At 42.3% G+C, this 18,044-nt stretch overlaps 1 protein-coding gene across 1 annotated transcript in view; it reads left to right on the forward strand.

Annotated features, from left to right (window-relative positions):
* Nucleotides 1–18,044, forward strand: part of LOC141126910 (putative N-acetylated-alpha-linked acidic dipeptidase) — a 127,837-nt gene that overhangs the window by 27,657 nt on the left and 82,136 nt on the right. The gene's annotated exons all lie outside the window — the stretch shown is intronic.

Raw genomic sequence — 18,044 nt, forward strand, 5'->3', positions numbered from 1 at the left:
CAATTTCAGAATTCCCCACACACCGAGGGGGAGGCACTGCGCCTCCACACTTTGTAAAAGATGGGAAACATTGTTTGGTTCTCTTACTTTGCTGTAGCTGCGATCGTCAGCTTTAGTGATAAGGAAGAGATTGGGTGCAGTTCTGCAAGGGGGATGGTCCCTGTTTCCAGGAGGGAGGAGGACTGTCATTGGCCACTGCTAAATCCAATCACAGTCCTGCTAACCCTGTCCACCATCTGGAGGAAGATGACTCGCTTGGTTGCCACTACCAATCTCCGAAAGAAGGGATTTCATTGTGATCGAAAAAAAAACACAATCAGGTGACAGTTTGTGGAATTATTGTTGAGCTTCTGGGAACTTTGTTGAAATTATTCCTGAACCTTTGCGTCACTTACTACTGAACCCCGGTACTCTGTGTCCCTTTAAGACACAGCCAGTATTCAGCGCAATGAAAATCGCACACAACTTTTCCTGTGGCGCAGAGCGCCGCACTTTTTCTCAGCTGTGGGGGCCCAACTTATGATCCTGCACCCAGGCCCACTGCTTTCAGAAAATGCCCCTGACCTGAGCTCATTATTACGCATCCTTTTCCAGATGCTTGTATGTGACATCCCATACATCCCATACATCCCATACATCCCATACATCCCATACATCCCATACATCCCATACATCCCATATATCCCATACATCACATACATCCCATACATCCCATACAAGCACGTGGGCTGGATGTGTGAGGTGGATCAGCAGGATGAGTGTGCCAGGACAGGTAGATGTGTCTCATCTCTGCTTCCTTTTTCCACTCTGCATATCGCGCATATCATAGTTGAGAAGAGAGTACAATGGTGGGGAAAATTAGCAGGAGGGATTCAGAGGTGGGACAGAAGAGCAGGAGGGTACAGAGTTGGGGCAGATGTGCGGGGGGGGGGGGTACAGTGGTGGAAGAGATAAGAAGGGGGTTCAGCAGTGGGACAGAAGAGCAGGGGGGTTATAGTGGTGGGACAGCTGAGCGGGGGGGTTCAGTGTTGGGGCAGATGAGCAGGGGGGTACAGAGGTGGGGCAGATGTCCACTTCTAACTTCAGCTTGTTTAGTTAAGCTTTGACAAAAAAAAAAAAGCTGGTTTGTTTCTGACTCGGTTGAATTGATGATAGGCAACTCCTATCCTCATATTGATTAGTGGTTCCAAATTAATAATAACTACTGCAGTAGGGAACAGACACAAAAGATACGCTCAGCATCTTTCCAAATTACTGTTCTGCTTTATTATGACGCAATTGAAGGTTTTTATGCACATGATTACGTAGGTATCACATTAATATTACAATTGTACATTTATGGTAACAAGGGGCGTTACATAGGCAGGCTAATTCTAATCAGGACTCGAAAGAATGTAAACATTTACTGAAAACATTATTAGTGCTGTGTGCACAGTGAGGGCAGTGTGCAATACATACAAAATACAATACAATTATATACAGAACGTACAAATTTCCATTACAGTCTCCCCTCTTTTGATCAATATTTTGATCACTAACCATACCTGCTATCACCTTTAACCTGGAACCTCCACACGCTTAGGTGGAGGTAGTCCTGGCCAAAGAAGCAAAAACTCCATTGTGGAGAAAATAATAGCTAAGCAACTTTTTCATTACCAAAATGACTTTTCATTGTGAAAAACAAATGATTGATAAGACATATTTACAGAGTACTGGCTGTACACTCCTGTGGCCAGAATGGCCTTCTAGCTGAATTGTGGACATGCTGACTTATCAGCATATGTAAACACAGACAATTCTACATATAATACATACATACAAAAGACAAATATGACTTCAACATGGCTAAATATGACTTCAACTACTTTTCAAATATATATATCCCTTACAATTAAAGTAATTGAATCAAAAAGTACCCTAGACTGTGATCACAAGAGGGAAACAAATCAAACACAGAGATTTCTTTAATTAAGTCATTTTTGCAGTGTCTGGTGTGGATCCAGGTGACTTTTCCTTCAAGTTTTGCAAAAACTGTAAATGAAATAGATGCTGTATTGAGTCTCCAAACATTTCCTTATATATAAATGTCTCTTAACAATCCAAAAGTCACCTGGCTTTAGTTTTAGATCCTTCCAAACTTTTAGGATCTGGAATTATGGAGAAAACACATAAATGAGTTTGTAAAAAACCTTAAAAGATCAGCAACATTCTCTATGAGATCCGAATGGAGGACTTCAGCTGCTGAGACAAAATATTAGCAAGTGAGTAACACACTCCCAAACCAAATCCCATAGGAAGAGAGTCCAACATCCCCCTTAGGGGCTTCATAAAATATAAGAAAACATTCAGGCAAAAGTTTTCTAGTTTCTTACTTTACTTTGTCCGCTATATTGTAGACAGTAGGGGGTGTAAAAATAAAACCGCAAAACTTCTAGTAAGGACTCTCCTATAAAAATGATTTCCTCTGTTACTCTCTGTACTTTCTGGCACTCTGTACTTACAAACTACTTCTGATAACACTTTTTACTGTGGCCTTTGCAGTAGCATTTGCCACTGGACATCCAAAAAACATGTCCATACAGACAAAATGCATACTCGTAAGATCCTGACTTGGGCATCTGGATATATCTTTTATGTAATCTCTGGGAGGGATGTTCAGCTTTTGGTAACACCTTTGGTAACAGGTAAAACAAGAAGTGGTGTGTTATAAAAACAACTGTGGAGAACCCTGGCTCTATCCCACGCTCATTTACTAAGGCAGCCATAACTGCTTGTGACTGATGACACGGTCCATGTGTCAAGCTGAAGGGAAAAGAGTGGCTGGCAGACATAAATGATCACTTTTTCCAAAGTCCTGTTTCATAAGAAGTTGCCCCCTGTGGACCACTTGTTCTTCTCGTTCTGGGGTCCTTAAAGTTGAATTATTAATCCCAGCTATACTGGGCCAGAACTAGGGTGGAATCTGTGAGTTGCACAGACCCATCAAGTGTCCGGGGCTGTAAATGCAGCATCCTTAGTCACCTGGTCTGCTTCCATGTGTGAAAGTTAATATGGCTACCTCAGCAAGAAGCTGGAAGGCTGAAAACAGCCGATCAAATTAACTTGGCATGCTTGGTTGGTTTACCTGCCGAAGTAAAAACAAACTTCTGGCCCTTTAAATAGAACCAAAAGCTCTCTATATCTCGACTATCTATATAAATATACACTCTTTTTATAGCTCACAGGCTTTGCTAAAACATGGAGCTCTGCTTCTTGAGCTGGGCAAAAAGGATCCAATGACTTTGAATACAGAGTATCTTTCTGGGTGATAAACTGCATACTCAAATCTACAAAAAATGTAATATCTGGGTCTTCAGGGAGTGTGTCCCGCACTGGGCTCACAGCAGCTGATTCCTACACCATCAATTTAACACATGTGTCTTTTCCTTTCTTTTGAATAAATGTACGCGTTTTTCATTGTTAGATTTGTACATAAACAAACTCATATTTTAAACCTTTCATTAGACAAACATTTAGTTAGCTGTAAATTTGCTGCACAGAATGTCGGACCATTGACCAAAACAATATCTAACTTTGTCTAATAGCACCTTTGCATAAAAGCTACAGCTCTGATATATCGGGGTGAACCCTTCATTACTGGGTCCAGCTTGCATGAATATATTACAATGGCTTGTTTTCTATCATGCTATTTGTGTAAGAACTCCAGTTTCATGTTTCAAAAGACAACTTCTTCCTGGCAATATTATAATAAATGATAACAATACCCTGCGGTCATGGAGAGATGCCCATAAATCCAAAATATTCTTCTGCTTATACCACTGTACTTACAAGAAAAAGGGGCACATCATTTCACAATCCACACATTCTGCTTTGGATTTCAAAAATAAAAATAAATAAAAACAAAAGGACCAAGAATCTGTATGATGGACCAGAAAGCATCAAAAACTATAACACAACTGGCTGCAGGTGGCATCTATCCTAACAGGGTGTGTGGACTTGATGTGATGGGACTGTTATATTTAAATTTTATTTATTATTACTCTTACATCATGGACCGCACATCAAGTTATTATCAAAAACCTTACAATATCATTTTTGTAGAAGAACTTCTTATGTATCCCATCCATCTTGGCTTTGTTAAATATTATGGCAGCTTTATTCCAAATAACAACCTCATCTTAATCTGTTTTTTCTCTCAATAAGGGCTTATTGAATAAATGTAAAATTACAAAATTGTTATCTTAATCTAAACTAATCCCATTTTTACAAATTTCCCCAATAACCTGGATTTCATTTCCAACCAAAGGTTGTCTAAACCAGTTTCAATATATCTATATAATTAATAAAATTGTTAAACTCATATTAGAAATTAATACTCATTATTACTTAATTTTACTTAATTTCCCTTTTTTAAATGCACTGTTTCCACTATCAAAGGATATTCAATTTGTGTAATACACAGTTAAATGTAACCTTCATTTTACCATGTTTGGAAAACAGATTCAAAATAATTGTGATCACATTGTTTACCATTAGATTCGTTAACCCGGCACATTTTGTTATAAATGTTTTGTCTAAAAAACAGAAATTGGCATGGTGTCTTTCCAGCTTATCACTAACCTCTCATCCCAGCCACATTTCTTTCAGGAGAGCACAAAGGAGGGGGTCACATCTGCGTACATGGCACACACAAGCAATAGAACTAAAGGTCCCAGCATTCGCACACACATACACCAATATCTTTCTAAAATCGCTTACATTTTTCCCATTTGTGCACAACACATGCATATCATTCTCTCACTTTCTTTTAACTCTCATTAATATTTCCCTGTCTAAATTCTACTTTCTTTATTTTGTTTAAATAACTTTTATATCTAGCTTCTATGATTCTATGATCAGATGGGGAGCCACAGTGCTCATCCCATCTTCCCTCTCTGACAACATATAAAGTATTCTGTTTTAACTCTCATTTCTCTGTTTCTGACTTTTACTAGTAGTTATAGTGCCTGACCCCAAATTCATCCCACAACTTAACATGAAAATGTCCCTTTCTGTCTAGTGTTAATGTCACCCTTGATCCATCCTGCTCACATAGATAACTTGTTTCTCTAGCTGTTTACTCTGCATTATTCTTAGTCCCTGTGGACTTTGGTAACCCAATTACCTATTGTGGATCTCTGTCCACTTTAACCATTAATCTAGGGGCTCAGTATAGGCGGAACCGCACCTTTGGTTCATATGTAGCGCTCCTCTTGCGCTGGGCATTTTTGAGGGTCTCTTACCCTTCATTCCCTTACTTAATTCAATGCCCATAATGACTGGCCAGTCTTCTCTCTTCTCTACTTGTGACTATACCCTCTTGCCTCTAAACTACTTTATCTAGCAGATTTACTACATATACCTGTGAACAGCACTATTCTTCCCTTTCTTATCTATAACACTCCAATGGACAATAGACAGGGACAACATAACATATAACCACCAATCAATACAGTTCGATTAAGGGGAGTAAAATAGGTACCCTTTGTCCCGAAAATGCCTTACCGATCAAGGAAGTCTGATAACTCAAATGTAAGCAAAAGGCTTACCTCAGCCGGCTGATTATCAGAAATTCCCGGATCGTCTCAAGCTCCTCGTTTCGGATACTCAGGGTCACCTGGAATCCCCTCCTAAGGCAAAGCTCGCCATGCTGACTCGGTTGAATTGATGATAGGCAACTCCTATCCTCATATTGATTAGTGGTTCCAAATTAATAATAACTACTGCAGTAGGGAACAGACACAAAAGATACGCTCAGCATCTTTCCAAATTACTGTTCTGCTTTATTATGACGCAATTGAAGGTTTTTATGCACATGATTATGTAGGTATCACATTAATATTACAATTGTACATTTATGGTAACAAGGGGCGTTACATAGGCAGACTAATTCTAATCAGGACTCGAAAGAATGTAAACATTTACTGAAAACATTATTAGTGCTGTGTGCACAGTGAGGGCAGTGTGCAATACATACAAAATACAATACAATTATATACAGAACGTACAAATTTCCATTACAGTTTCTATGCAGAGCTGCACAAGATTTTGCACTCTCCAGATTTAGTAAATCATCCCCTATGCAGTTGAAGAAATGGCCCATTTATAAAATGTAGGGCATGTTGTGAAGCCTGTGGTCAGTCACTTGACCCAGCAGAGAGAACGTTGTGACTGAAGGGAAGGTCAGTTGCATGACTTTTATTTATTTTTTTCCACACCCCAATTCATTTTAATGGCTTTCAGTTTCTTTCGAGTCCGACAGCCATTGGAGCACAAAATATGCCTTTTTATAGCACTATCCCGAAATAGGGAATAATCAGGGGCAGTCCGTCCATTAAGGGCGCACGGCCGCCTCCCTTATCCATGCGTCCGGCCCCTTACAGGATGCCGATGCATGGATTCCGATGGGGGGGGGGGGTTTGAAGCACCTGATTAGAGCCAAAGGCTCTAATAGGCTTCAAAATTGGGAGGGCTCAGGGCACAGAGCACAGTGAACCGAGCCCACCCAGGTGTGTTACGATAGCAAATGAATTGCCACGGGGGGGGGAAAGGGGGGGCTTGCTTGCCATCCCCCCCAAAACAAACAAAAAACACCAGCCGCCACGGAATAATCCTCTTTATTTTAGGATATGGTATGAAATGAGACATGTGAATACCTTCTGTTCTTAGAAAAAGGCTTTACTGTGCTATACACTGGTTTAGTGGAGGACTTTCGTGTTCCTTTAGTTCCCTCTCACCATAACATTTAGGTTACACTTTCTCATTGGTCCCCAAGCCCTACTCCATAGAAGCTATGGTTTCCATGTGAAGCACTAATGATGGACAGCAATGTTAAGCAGCATCTGTACTATACCCCAGCAATTCTGGATGTACAGAAAACCATTGGGATGAAAATGAATGATTTACATGGTTCTGTCCACCATTCTTAGACAAAAGGTTATGCCCTGATTTTTTGGATATGTGATGGAAGGAGACATGTTCTAAGAAGGCTTTATTGTGCTATTGTCATGGTCAGGGGTAAGGCTCGGAGGGCAGTAGCTATAGCAGTAGAAAGACTCTCACCAACTAGCAGGATAGGTATACAAGCAACTCACCCTGGCGGGTGACACAGGTTCACCCAAGGTGCGGGGTCTAAGCACTAACTGATATTCACCAGAGCTCCTGATGGTGGAGATGGGTTTTGCTGCATGTTAGTACCAGGTTGCGGACGTCAGATTCGCCTCACCAGGAGGTGAGCAAGCCGGGGTCCAGTAGCAGATGTAACGGGAAGGGATCAAGCAGAAGTGAAGTCAGTAAACAAACAAAAGGTCAATAACAAGTGGTTTCAGGTTGGGATCAAGCAGAAGCGTAGCTGAGGAACAAGCCAAAGGTTGGTAATTAGTGGTTAGAGAAGATACGGGTGGCCGCAAGAGAGACGCAGATTCCCCCTGTTGAAACCCCTGATATTTCAGCAAAGCCCCATAACAGGGCTTCTAAAAAATGTTGTAAAAAAAAATAGTGAAAAAGATAACATTGTAAAAAAGAAAAAAAGAAAAACTACTGACACCATTCACTGCTCTACTGATATACTCAGTATATACAGTATCTCACAAAAGTGAGTACACCCCTCACATTTTTGTAAATATTTTATTATATCTTTTCATGTGACAACACTGAAGAAATGACACTTTGCTACAATGTAAAGTAGTGAGTGTACAGCTTGTATAACAGTGTAAATTTGCTGTCCTCTCAAAATAACTCAACACACAGCCATTAATGTCTAAGGCTGGCTTCACACCATTGCGAATTGGATGCGGGTTCTCTGCATCCAATTCACAATAGCAGAATATTTTGACCGGCTCTCTATGGAGCCGGTTCACATATCTCCGCAGAAGGTCCAGTGCATTTTGCACAAAAACGCTGTGCCTCTTTTGGTCCGTTTCAGGTCCGAATTTAGCTCAAAATTTGGGCTGAAATCGAACCTGAAACGGTGAACCAGGACGCACCGGACCCCTGCTGTGAAACGGATGCGGTGATGGTGTGAACCCAGCCTTAACTGCAACAAAAGTAAGTACACCCCTAAGTGAAAATGTCCAAATTGGGCCCAAAGTCTCAATATTTTGTGTGGCCACCATTATTTTCCAGCACTGCCTTAACCCTCTTGGGCATGGAGTTCACCAGAGCTTTACAGGTTGCCACTGGAGTCCTTTTCTATTCCTCTATGATGACATAACGGAGCTTGTGGATGTTACAGACCTTGCGCTCTTCCACCTTCCATTTGAGGATGCCCCACAGATGCTCAATGGGGTATAGGTCTGGAGACATGCTTGGTCAGTCTATCGACTTTACCCCAGCTTCTTTAGCACGGCAGTGGTCATCTTGGAGGTGTGTTTGGGGTCGTTGTTATGTTGAAATACTGCCCTGCGGCCCAGTCTCCAAAGGGAGGGGATCATGCTCTGCTTTAGTATGTCACAGTACATGTTGGCATTCATGGTTCCCTCAATGATCTGTAGCTCCCCAGTGCTGGCAGCACTCATGCAGCCACAGACCATGACACTCCCACCACCATGCTTGACTGTAGGCAAGACACACTTGTCTTTGTACTCCTCACCTGGTTGCCGGCACACACGCATGACACCATCTGAACCAAACAAGTTTATCTTGGTCTCATCAGACCACAGGACATGGTTCCAGTAATCCCTGTACTTTGTCTGCTTGTCTTCAGCAAACTGTGGGCTTTCTTGTGCATCATCTTTAGAAGAGGCTTCCTTCTGGGATGACAGCCATACAGACAAACTTGATCCACCCCTTCAACCTCTGCAGCAATGCTGGCAGCACTCATACTTCTATTTCTCAAAGACAACCTCTGGATATGACGCTGAGCACGTGACCTCAACTTCTTTGGTGGACCATGGCGAGGCCTGTTCTGAGTGGAACCTGTCCTGTTAAACCACTGTATGGTCTTGTCCACCATGCTGCAGCTCAGTTTCAGGGTCTTGGCAATCTTCTTATAGCCTAGGCCTAGGCTGTACGTCCTGTCCCAGAAGCTACGGGCTATTTGGAAGCCGGCCGGCTTAGTCCTTTATCTGCCTTTTTACTTCTCCAAAGCTGTAAGTGTTCATTTTTCTTTTTATATTACAATAAATATAAAGGATTTACACTATGTGGAGCCTTTTATTTTTTTGGTGACCATACTGCCTATCCATCGATTCTTCCACTGATCCTTCCACTGACCTCTGCCTACCATCCCTGCTGACACTGAGAAGTTTGGTGCGTGCCAGTGAGATCCCGGGCTGGGGTTATAGCCACTCGCTCAGGGTGGTCCCCTGTAATAAGTGACCACCGTCTTCTGGTTAGTGGCAGCTGATTCTGTGGTGGAGGATATACCTATTCACTTAGTCACTTGAGTGTGGAACCTCACTTAAACATCACTTTTTGAATCAATATGTTTACTGAACTTCTTTTGTTTTCACTATATGGATTCATTAATATCGATTAAGTCTGGGGGTTTATTCAACTTTTTTTGTATTTTCACCTCAGTCAGTGGATATTTTCAATTTTATTTTGCAAAAAATATATTGTTTTCTTTTTTTGACAACACTCAATTGTATTGATTTTTATGTACTTCAATATGTATAATTCTGTAGTTGATGCATTTAATTTTGCATTTTCTTCTTGATTTTGTGTCACTCACATAATTAATTTTGCCACTTAATATGGGCAACATATATTAATTGATTTTTTATCTAGCGCGACTTTTTGTCTTTGCATCTTTTATGTAGAGCAACAATTTTTTTTTCAGATCCTCAGAGAGTTCTTTGCCATGAGGTGATATGTAGAACTTCCAGTGACCAGTATGAGTGAGAGCGATAACACAAAATTTAACACACCTGCTCCCTATTCACACCTGAGACCTTGTAACACTAATGAGTCACATGACACCGGGGAGGGAAAATGGCTAATTGGGCCCAATTTGGAAATTTTCACTTAGGGGTGTACTCACTTTTGTTGCCTGTGGTTTAGACATTAATGGTTGTGTGTTGAGTTATTTTGAGAGGACAGCAAATTTACACTGTTATACAAGCTGTACACTCACTACTTTACATTGTAGCAAAGTGTCATTTCTTCAGTGTTGTCACATGAAAAGATATAATAAAATATTTACAAAAATGTGAGGGGTGTACTCACTTTTGTGAGATACTGTATACACATGCATGTGTCTGAGCTTTGAGGTGCACAGCTATGCCACCTACTATATATCCATAAAAACTAAAGCTGAACGCTCACCCCCATGCTCATGTCACAAGGCGAGTGCCGCCCCCCGCCACCCACCCTCAGCACCAATTCTATGCTATTTTATAAGGAAATAGAGGGACATTCGCTCGAAGCTTCATTAGCCAAACATTAGAATAGTTAACTTCTCTTATGATCATTTCTTCAACGGGTGTCATTATTCCATTGACCTTTTTAAATGTGACTTTTACAATTAATCACCAAAGAGATAAACGTAGACGATATATTTAGCCGCGTTGATGGATAGTGGCTGGGCAAGGTCTGAAAGTCTTTTTGATTTCACAAAGTTCCATTAAACATAAAATGCAGACCGGGCATATTTTCCAATTAACATTCTAAGAACATAAGCAGGAGAAGGAGAAATCTCAACTAGGGTCAGAAATCTGCATGAGGATCAATTTAAACAGATATTTATTAATGCGTGTTACTTAACCACTTAGGGACCGGAAGGATTTTCCCCCTTAATGACCAGGCCATTTTTTGCGATACGGCATTGCGTCGCTTTAACTGACAATTGCGCGGTCGTGCGACGTTGTACACAAACAAAATTGATGACCTTTTTTTCCCGCAAATAGGCCCAGTACACGGTCGGACATTGATCGGACATTCCGACAACCAAATCCATGGATTTTTTCCGACGGATGTTGGCTCAAACTTGTCCTGCATACACACGGTCACACAAAGTTGTCAGAAAATCAGATCGTTCTAAACGCGGTGACATAAAACACGTACGTCGGGACTATAAACGGGGCAGTAGCCAATAGCTTTCGTCTCTTTATTTATTCTGAGCATGCGTGGCACTTTGTGCGTCGGATTTGTGTACACACGATCGGAATTTCTGACAACGGATTTTGTTGTCGGAAAATTTTATAGCCTGCTCTCAAACTTTGTGTGTCGGAAATTTCCATGGAAAATGTGTGATGGAGCCCACACACGGTCGGAATTTCCGACAACACGCTCCGATCGGAGATTTTCCATCGGAAAATCCGACCGTGTGTACGGGGCATAAGAGCTTTCTTTTTTCCATTATTATTAGGATTTTTGGTGGCTGCACAGTCATATGTATTTTTTGATGCGAGGTCCTGTATGTCCGGGTTAAGCCAAATGCGTACCCATACCTATTTGTTTGGGTTATAATCATTAATTTTGATATCTATCACTGCAATTTTTTTTGAGTTGCATATGTATGCATATGGCTTAGCTGGTCCATTGGTTTGGGGCTAATAGCTTGTTTTCGCTGTAATGCATGCTGAGAGTCCCGTTTACCTGTTGATGAGTTTCTGACAGAGAATGACTATGTAGTTTCATTCACCTGTGTGTGTGTGTGACAGCAATTTCTATGCTTACAGTATTCATGTTCATTACCTCCTTGCATGTCACACTGGGGCGGGAGGAGCGTCGGTGGTAAAGCCTCCCAACTTTTTGAGATGAGAATAAGGGACACCTATCAGCAAACGTATTCAGGCATAGGACACACCCCTTGTCACGCCCCCTTAAAGGAGAATTGTACAAAAAAAACAAGATTGGCACCGCATTGCTGTGCAGATCACATCCGATGCCTGTGTGATACGAATTCAGCCATACAAACTGTATGGCTGAAATCGCATGGCTTTCACACCAAAATGGTGCAGGACCCTTTTTTTTGGTCTGCACTGGAATCGGATGTTCACACCTATGCGATCCGATTGATTCCGGCACCATTTCACAATTCGCACTGCGATTTGCGAACCAATCTGGGGGTGTCATTAACTTTACATTGACATCCCCAGAAGTTTGCAGAGAGCAGTGTGAACCAGTGTGCCATTCAGCTGCGATGCGGGAACTGGCACTGAATTACAGGGTTTTCCCGTATCGCACCAGTGTGGACAGGGACTTCGAATTTTGGACCAATAGGAAGGCTCATGGGGCTGGACGGTGTAGGCCTGGGCTTTAGAGCAGTATTAAATCCAAAGGCAAACATTTATTAGATTGTAGCTTACCAATTCTTACATGTGATGGCTGCATTTGTTTTCTTTTTTAGGCTTTTTTTTTTTTTTTTTCTATTTTCATCTGGTGATCCAGACAGTAAATCTGTTGTTTTTCAAAAGAACAAGCTCTCTTCCAGATGTATCAGTTACAGGAATGAGATAAACCATTAAACACTGGTTACAGTGATCATATTTTATTTCTTTATGTAATTCATTTATCCCAAAAGGGAAAAAACAGTTTGCTGTAACTGCCTATAAAATGTTAGCTAGAGTTTGGCTTCAATTTGTTAGTGTATCTAAATATGCTAGTACATCTAACATCCCCCCCGACTGACAATGCTGCTGTCTGCTGTGCTCCTTCTTCCAGAGTGGAGGCCTCTAATGCAGGGTGTGTGTTACTGGCCAGATCACCAGGTGAAAACGGGGGGGGGAGAGAAAACAAATGCAGTCACCACATCTAATGATTGGTAGACTGCAATATATTCCAATATGTTCCATGTGGGTTTAACCTCTCCAGCCCTGGAAGGATTTACCCCCTTAATGACCAGGTCATTTTTTTGCGATACAGCACTGCGTTGCTTTAACTGACAATTGCGCGGTCGTGCGACGTTGTACACAAACAAAATTGATGACCTTTTTTTCCCGCAAATAGGCCCAGTACACGGTCGGACATTGATCGGACATTCCGACAACCAAATCCATGGATTTTTTCCGACGGATGTTGGCTCAAACTTGTCTTGCATACACATGGTCACACAAAGTTGTCAGAAAATCCGATCGTTCTAAACGCGGTGACATAAAACACGTACGTCGGGACTATAAACGAGGCAGTAGCCAATAGCTTTCGTCTCTTTATTTATTCTGAGCATGCGTGGCACTTTGTGCGTCGGATTTGTGTACACACGATCGGAATTTCTGACAACGGATTTTGTTGTCGGAAAATTTTATAGCCTGCTCTCAAACTTTGTGTGTCAGGAATTTCCATGGAAAATGTGTGATGGAGCCCACACACGGTCGGAATTTCCGACAACACGCTCCGATCGGACATTTTCCATCGGAAAATCCGACCGTGTGTACAGGGCATAAGAGCTTTCTTTTTTCCATTATTCTTAGGATTTTTGGTGGCTGCACAGTCATATGTATTTTTTGATGCGAGGTCCTGTATGTCCGGGTTAAGCCAAATGCGTACCCATACCTATTTGTTTGGGTTATAATCATTCATTTTGATATCTATCACTGCAATTTTTTTTGAGTTGCATACGTATGCATATGGCTTAGCTGGTCCATTGGTTTGGGGCTAATAACAGCTTGTTTTCGCTGTAATGCATGATGAGAGTCCCGTTTACCTGTTGATGAGTTTCTGACAGAGAATGACTATGTAGAGTTTCATTCACCTGTGTGTGTGTGTGACAGCAATTTCTATGCTTACAGTATTCATGTTCATTACCTCCTTGCATGTCACACTGGGGCGGGAGGAGCGTCGGTGGTAAAGCCTCCCAACTTTTTGAGATGAGAATAAGGGACACCTATCAGCAAACGTATTCAGGCATAGGACACACCCCTTGCCACGCCCCCTTAAAGGAGAATTGTACAAAAAAAACAAGATTGGCACCGCATTGCTGTGCAGATCACATCCGATGCCTGTGTGATACGAATTCAGCCATACAAACTGTATGGCTGAAATCGCATGGCTTTCACACCAAAATGGTGCAGGACCCTTTTTTTTTGGTCCGCACTGGAATCGGATGTTCACACCTATGCGATCCGATTGATTCCGGCACCATTTCACAATTCGCACTGCGATTTGCGAACCAATCTGGGGGTGTCATTAACTTTACACTGACATCCCCAGAAGTTTGCAGAGAGCAGTGTGAACCAGTGTGCCATTCAGCTGCGATGCGGGAACTGGCACTGAATTACAGGGTTTTCCCGTATCGCACCAGTGTGGACAGGGACTTCGAATTTTGGACCAATAGGAAGGCTCATGGGGCTGGACGGTGTAGGCCTGGGCTTTAGAGCGGTATTAAATCCAAAGGCAAACATTTATTAGATTGTAGCTTACCAATTCTTACATGTGATGGCTGCATTTGTTTTCTTTTTTAGGCTTTTTTTTTTTTTTTCTATTTTCATCTGGTGATCCAGACAGTAAATCTGTTGTTTTTCAAAAGAACAAGCTCTCTTCCAGATGTATCAGTTACAGGAATGAGATAAACCATTAAACACTGGTTACAGTGATCATATTTTATTTCTTTATGTAATTCATTTATCCCAAAAGGGAAAAAACAGTTTGCTGTAACTGCCTATAAAATGTTAGCTAGAGTTTGGCTTCAATTTGTTAGTGTATCTAAATATGCTAGTACATCTAACATCCCCCCCGACTGACAATGCTGCTGTCTGCTGTGCTCTTTCTTCCAGAGTGGAGGCCTCTAATGCAGGGTGTGTGTTACTGGCCAGATCACCAGGTGAAAACGGGGGGGGGAGAGAAAACAAATGCAGTCACCACATCTAATGATTGGTAGGCTGCAATATATTCCAATATGTTCCATGTGGGTTTAACCTCTCCAGCCCTGGAAGGATTTACCCCCTTAATGACCAGGTCATTTTTTGCAATACAGCACTGCGTTGCTTTAACTGACAATTGCGCGGTCGTGCTACGCTGTTCCCAAACAAAATGTATGTCCTTTTTTTCCCCACAAATAGAGCTTTCTTTTGGTGGTATTTTATCACCTCTGTGTTTTTTTTTTTTATTTTTTGCGCTGTAAACAAAAAAAGAGCGACAATTTTGAAAAAAAAAAACAAACACTATTTTTTACTTTCTGCTATAAAACACATCCAATAAAAAAAAATCAAAAATAAAAATTCTTCCTCAATTTAGGCCAATATGTATTCTGCTACATATTTTTGGTAAAAAAAAAAAATCCCATTAAGCGTATATTGATTGGTTTGCGCAAAAGTTAGAGCGGACTACAAACTCTGGAATATATTTCTGGCTTCTTTTATTTTTTATTTACTAGTAGTGGCGCGATCAGCGATTTTTAGCGGGACTGTGACATTGCGGCGAACAAATCATGTACCTAGCTGACAAAATTTACACTTTTTTGGGAACCAGTGACATTACTACAGTAATCAGTGCTAAAAATATGCACTGTTATTGTACTAATGACACTGGAGGGGAAGGGGTTAACATCTGGGAAGATCAAAGGGTTAAAGGGGTTGTAAACCTTTGTGTTTTTTCACCTTAATGTATCCTATGCATTAAGGTGAAAAAACACTTGGTAGTGACCACCTCCCCAGCCCCCCCGTTTTACTTACCTGAGCCCCGTATTTCCCTCAGCGGAGATGCGCTGTCCCTCTCAACCCGGGGTTCTCGGCTCTTGATTGGATAGATTGATAGCAGCGCAGCCATTGGCTCCCGTTGTTGTCGATCAAATCCAATGACACGGGGGGGCGGGACCGAGTCCTACATTTAAAGTCTATGGACGCAAATGCTGGACTCGGGGGCGCGCCTGCACGGTAACCCCCCTCAGGAGAGCGCTTCACCAAGGGGGTTATACGATGCGGGGAGGAGCCGCAGAGGGACCTCAGAAGTCGAGGAGCCACACTGTGCAAAACGAACTGCACAGTGGAGATAAGTATGACATTTATGTTATTTTTTTTAATCAAAGCTTTACAATCACTTTAATTGTGTCCCTAGGGGGTGCGTGCTAACTGTGGATGGACTATCTGGGGGAACGCAGAGTTCCTGATTAGCATGAACACAAGATCTCTATTTTCCCCCCCGTCAGAATGGCGATCTGCCTTGTTTACATAGACAGACCGCTGTTCTCTGGGGAATGATCGCAGGTGAGCGGCAGACATCGGGTCAGCCAGACTTGCTGATTGGCTCCCCCTCTGTCCAATCAGCATGCAATCACACCTCCGGCGGCGCATGCACGCCCCAAGTGTCTCTATTGCACGAAATGAAGTACAGGGATATCGTTTTGCGCAATAGAGCCGACCTGGCGCAGTACATCTGTGGTAGGCGGTTGGCAACTGGTTAATACTTCTTTAAATGGAAGGGAATATAAATCCAGGAATAAAAAAAATATATATATATATATATATTTAAGTTATCAGTGTGCTGGCTGCATTATATTTAATTCTCCTCCAAGCACAGAAAATGTCTTTTGATTTTAACAACCCAGTGTACTCATATCTCAAACAATGTGACCAGTCTTCACAGTTGTCTTTGGTAAGCTACAAACCCCCTTCACACTACATAATGAAAATGATGGAAGGAGGAGGTGTTTGTAGTCTGAATCCAGAAGCAGCCTAAGGTGACAACACTGGTCCATACATACAGTACAGTGAGTAAGCACATGTGGTAGCCCTCTGAAGAGGTAGATTTTCAGAGGGTGTTTGACAGGCATTGAGGAGGCATTCTGTTGCCTTCTCATTCCCTCCTTTAACCCTTAAAAGCCTGCATCACTGCTCTGCATCCATTGCATTGCACCCGGTTGCAGGACAGCCCCATTTACTTGAATGGGTTGCATTTGGCTGGTACTGAATGCCGAATGTGAAAGGTCATCCATGCTGTACCATGATGCATAGTCATAAATGAAATGCAGATATGTGTGCACAGCCTATTGCATTAAGGTGTGCACCCCAAAGCTCAAACACACGCCTTTCTCTGCAGCCTCAGCTGTTCTTGACAGTGAATGAATGGAAAGTGCTCTGTGCTGAGCGGCTTCCTGTTCATTCACAAACTGAAGCATAGTAAAAACTGTTTACTATGCTTCAGTTAAGAATGAACACAGTGAGTGAGTGTGTTCACTGTGTTCATTTAGAAAAGGAAGGGACCAGTAAATGCCACATTTACTAGCCCCTTCCCCTACTCTCAATTCTGGGAGTGCAACACGGGGGCGGGGGGGGGTATCCCAGGCAATAGGGGGGAATCAGCAACACACTCAGTGATAAGTGTGTGCCCAGGCACACCTGGCACACCCCCTGCGCACGCCTATGGATATGCCGCTGCTCCAGGAAAGCCTGCCATTTTCCTTCACACCCCTCAAGCACTCGGGTGCTAGCTCAGGTCATCCGGCTGCGTACAATGAGCAATCCGTTGCACTTAAGAAAAACATCTGTCTTTATTGAGACTTAAAGTGGTTGTAAACCCCAAAAAAAAAAAACCTGCAAGACAAAGGCATAATGAGCTAGTATGCATAGCATACTAGCCCATTATGTAATACTCACCTTAGATCGAAGCCCCCGCAGCGGTCCTCGTTCATTGCTCCGGCCAGCGACATCGCTCCCGGAGTTCCTTCCGGGTATCGCGGGCTTCGGCGCTGTGATTGGCCAGAGCCGCGATGACATCACTCCTGCGCGTGCACCGCTGGTAACGGCACAGTCTAACTGAAGCAACGGCAAGCACATGCCGTTGCTTCAGTTTGCTTCAGTGCGCATGTGCCGATGATGTCGGCACATGCAAATACAGGGGATATCTCCTAAACCGTTCAGGTTTAGGAGATATCCGGGGTAGCTACAGGTAAGCCTTATTATAGGCTTACCTGTAGTAAAAAGTGTGTTGTAAGGGTTTACAACCACTTTAAAAAAGCACTTCAATACACTAATAGGACACAGTGGGGACAGAGGAAAAGTTGACGCGTTTCGCTCTCAGTGCTTACTCATGGCTTCTGCGAAACGCGTTGACCTTTCCTCTGTCCCAACAGTATCCTATTGCTGTATTGGAGTGCTTTTGTAAGTCTCAATAAAAACAGATGTTTTTCT

Source organism: Aquarana catesbeiana, linkage group LG02 (genome assembly GCF_042186555.1).
Source record: "Aquarana catesbeiana isolate 2022-GZ linkage group LG02, ASM4218655v1, whole genome shotgun sequence".
Classification (NCBI taxonomy): domain Eukaryota; kingdom Metazoa; phylum Chordata; class Amphibia; order Anura; family Ranidae; genus Aquarana; species Aquarana catesbeiana.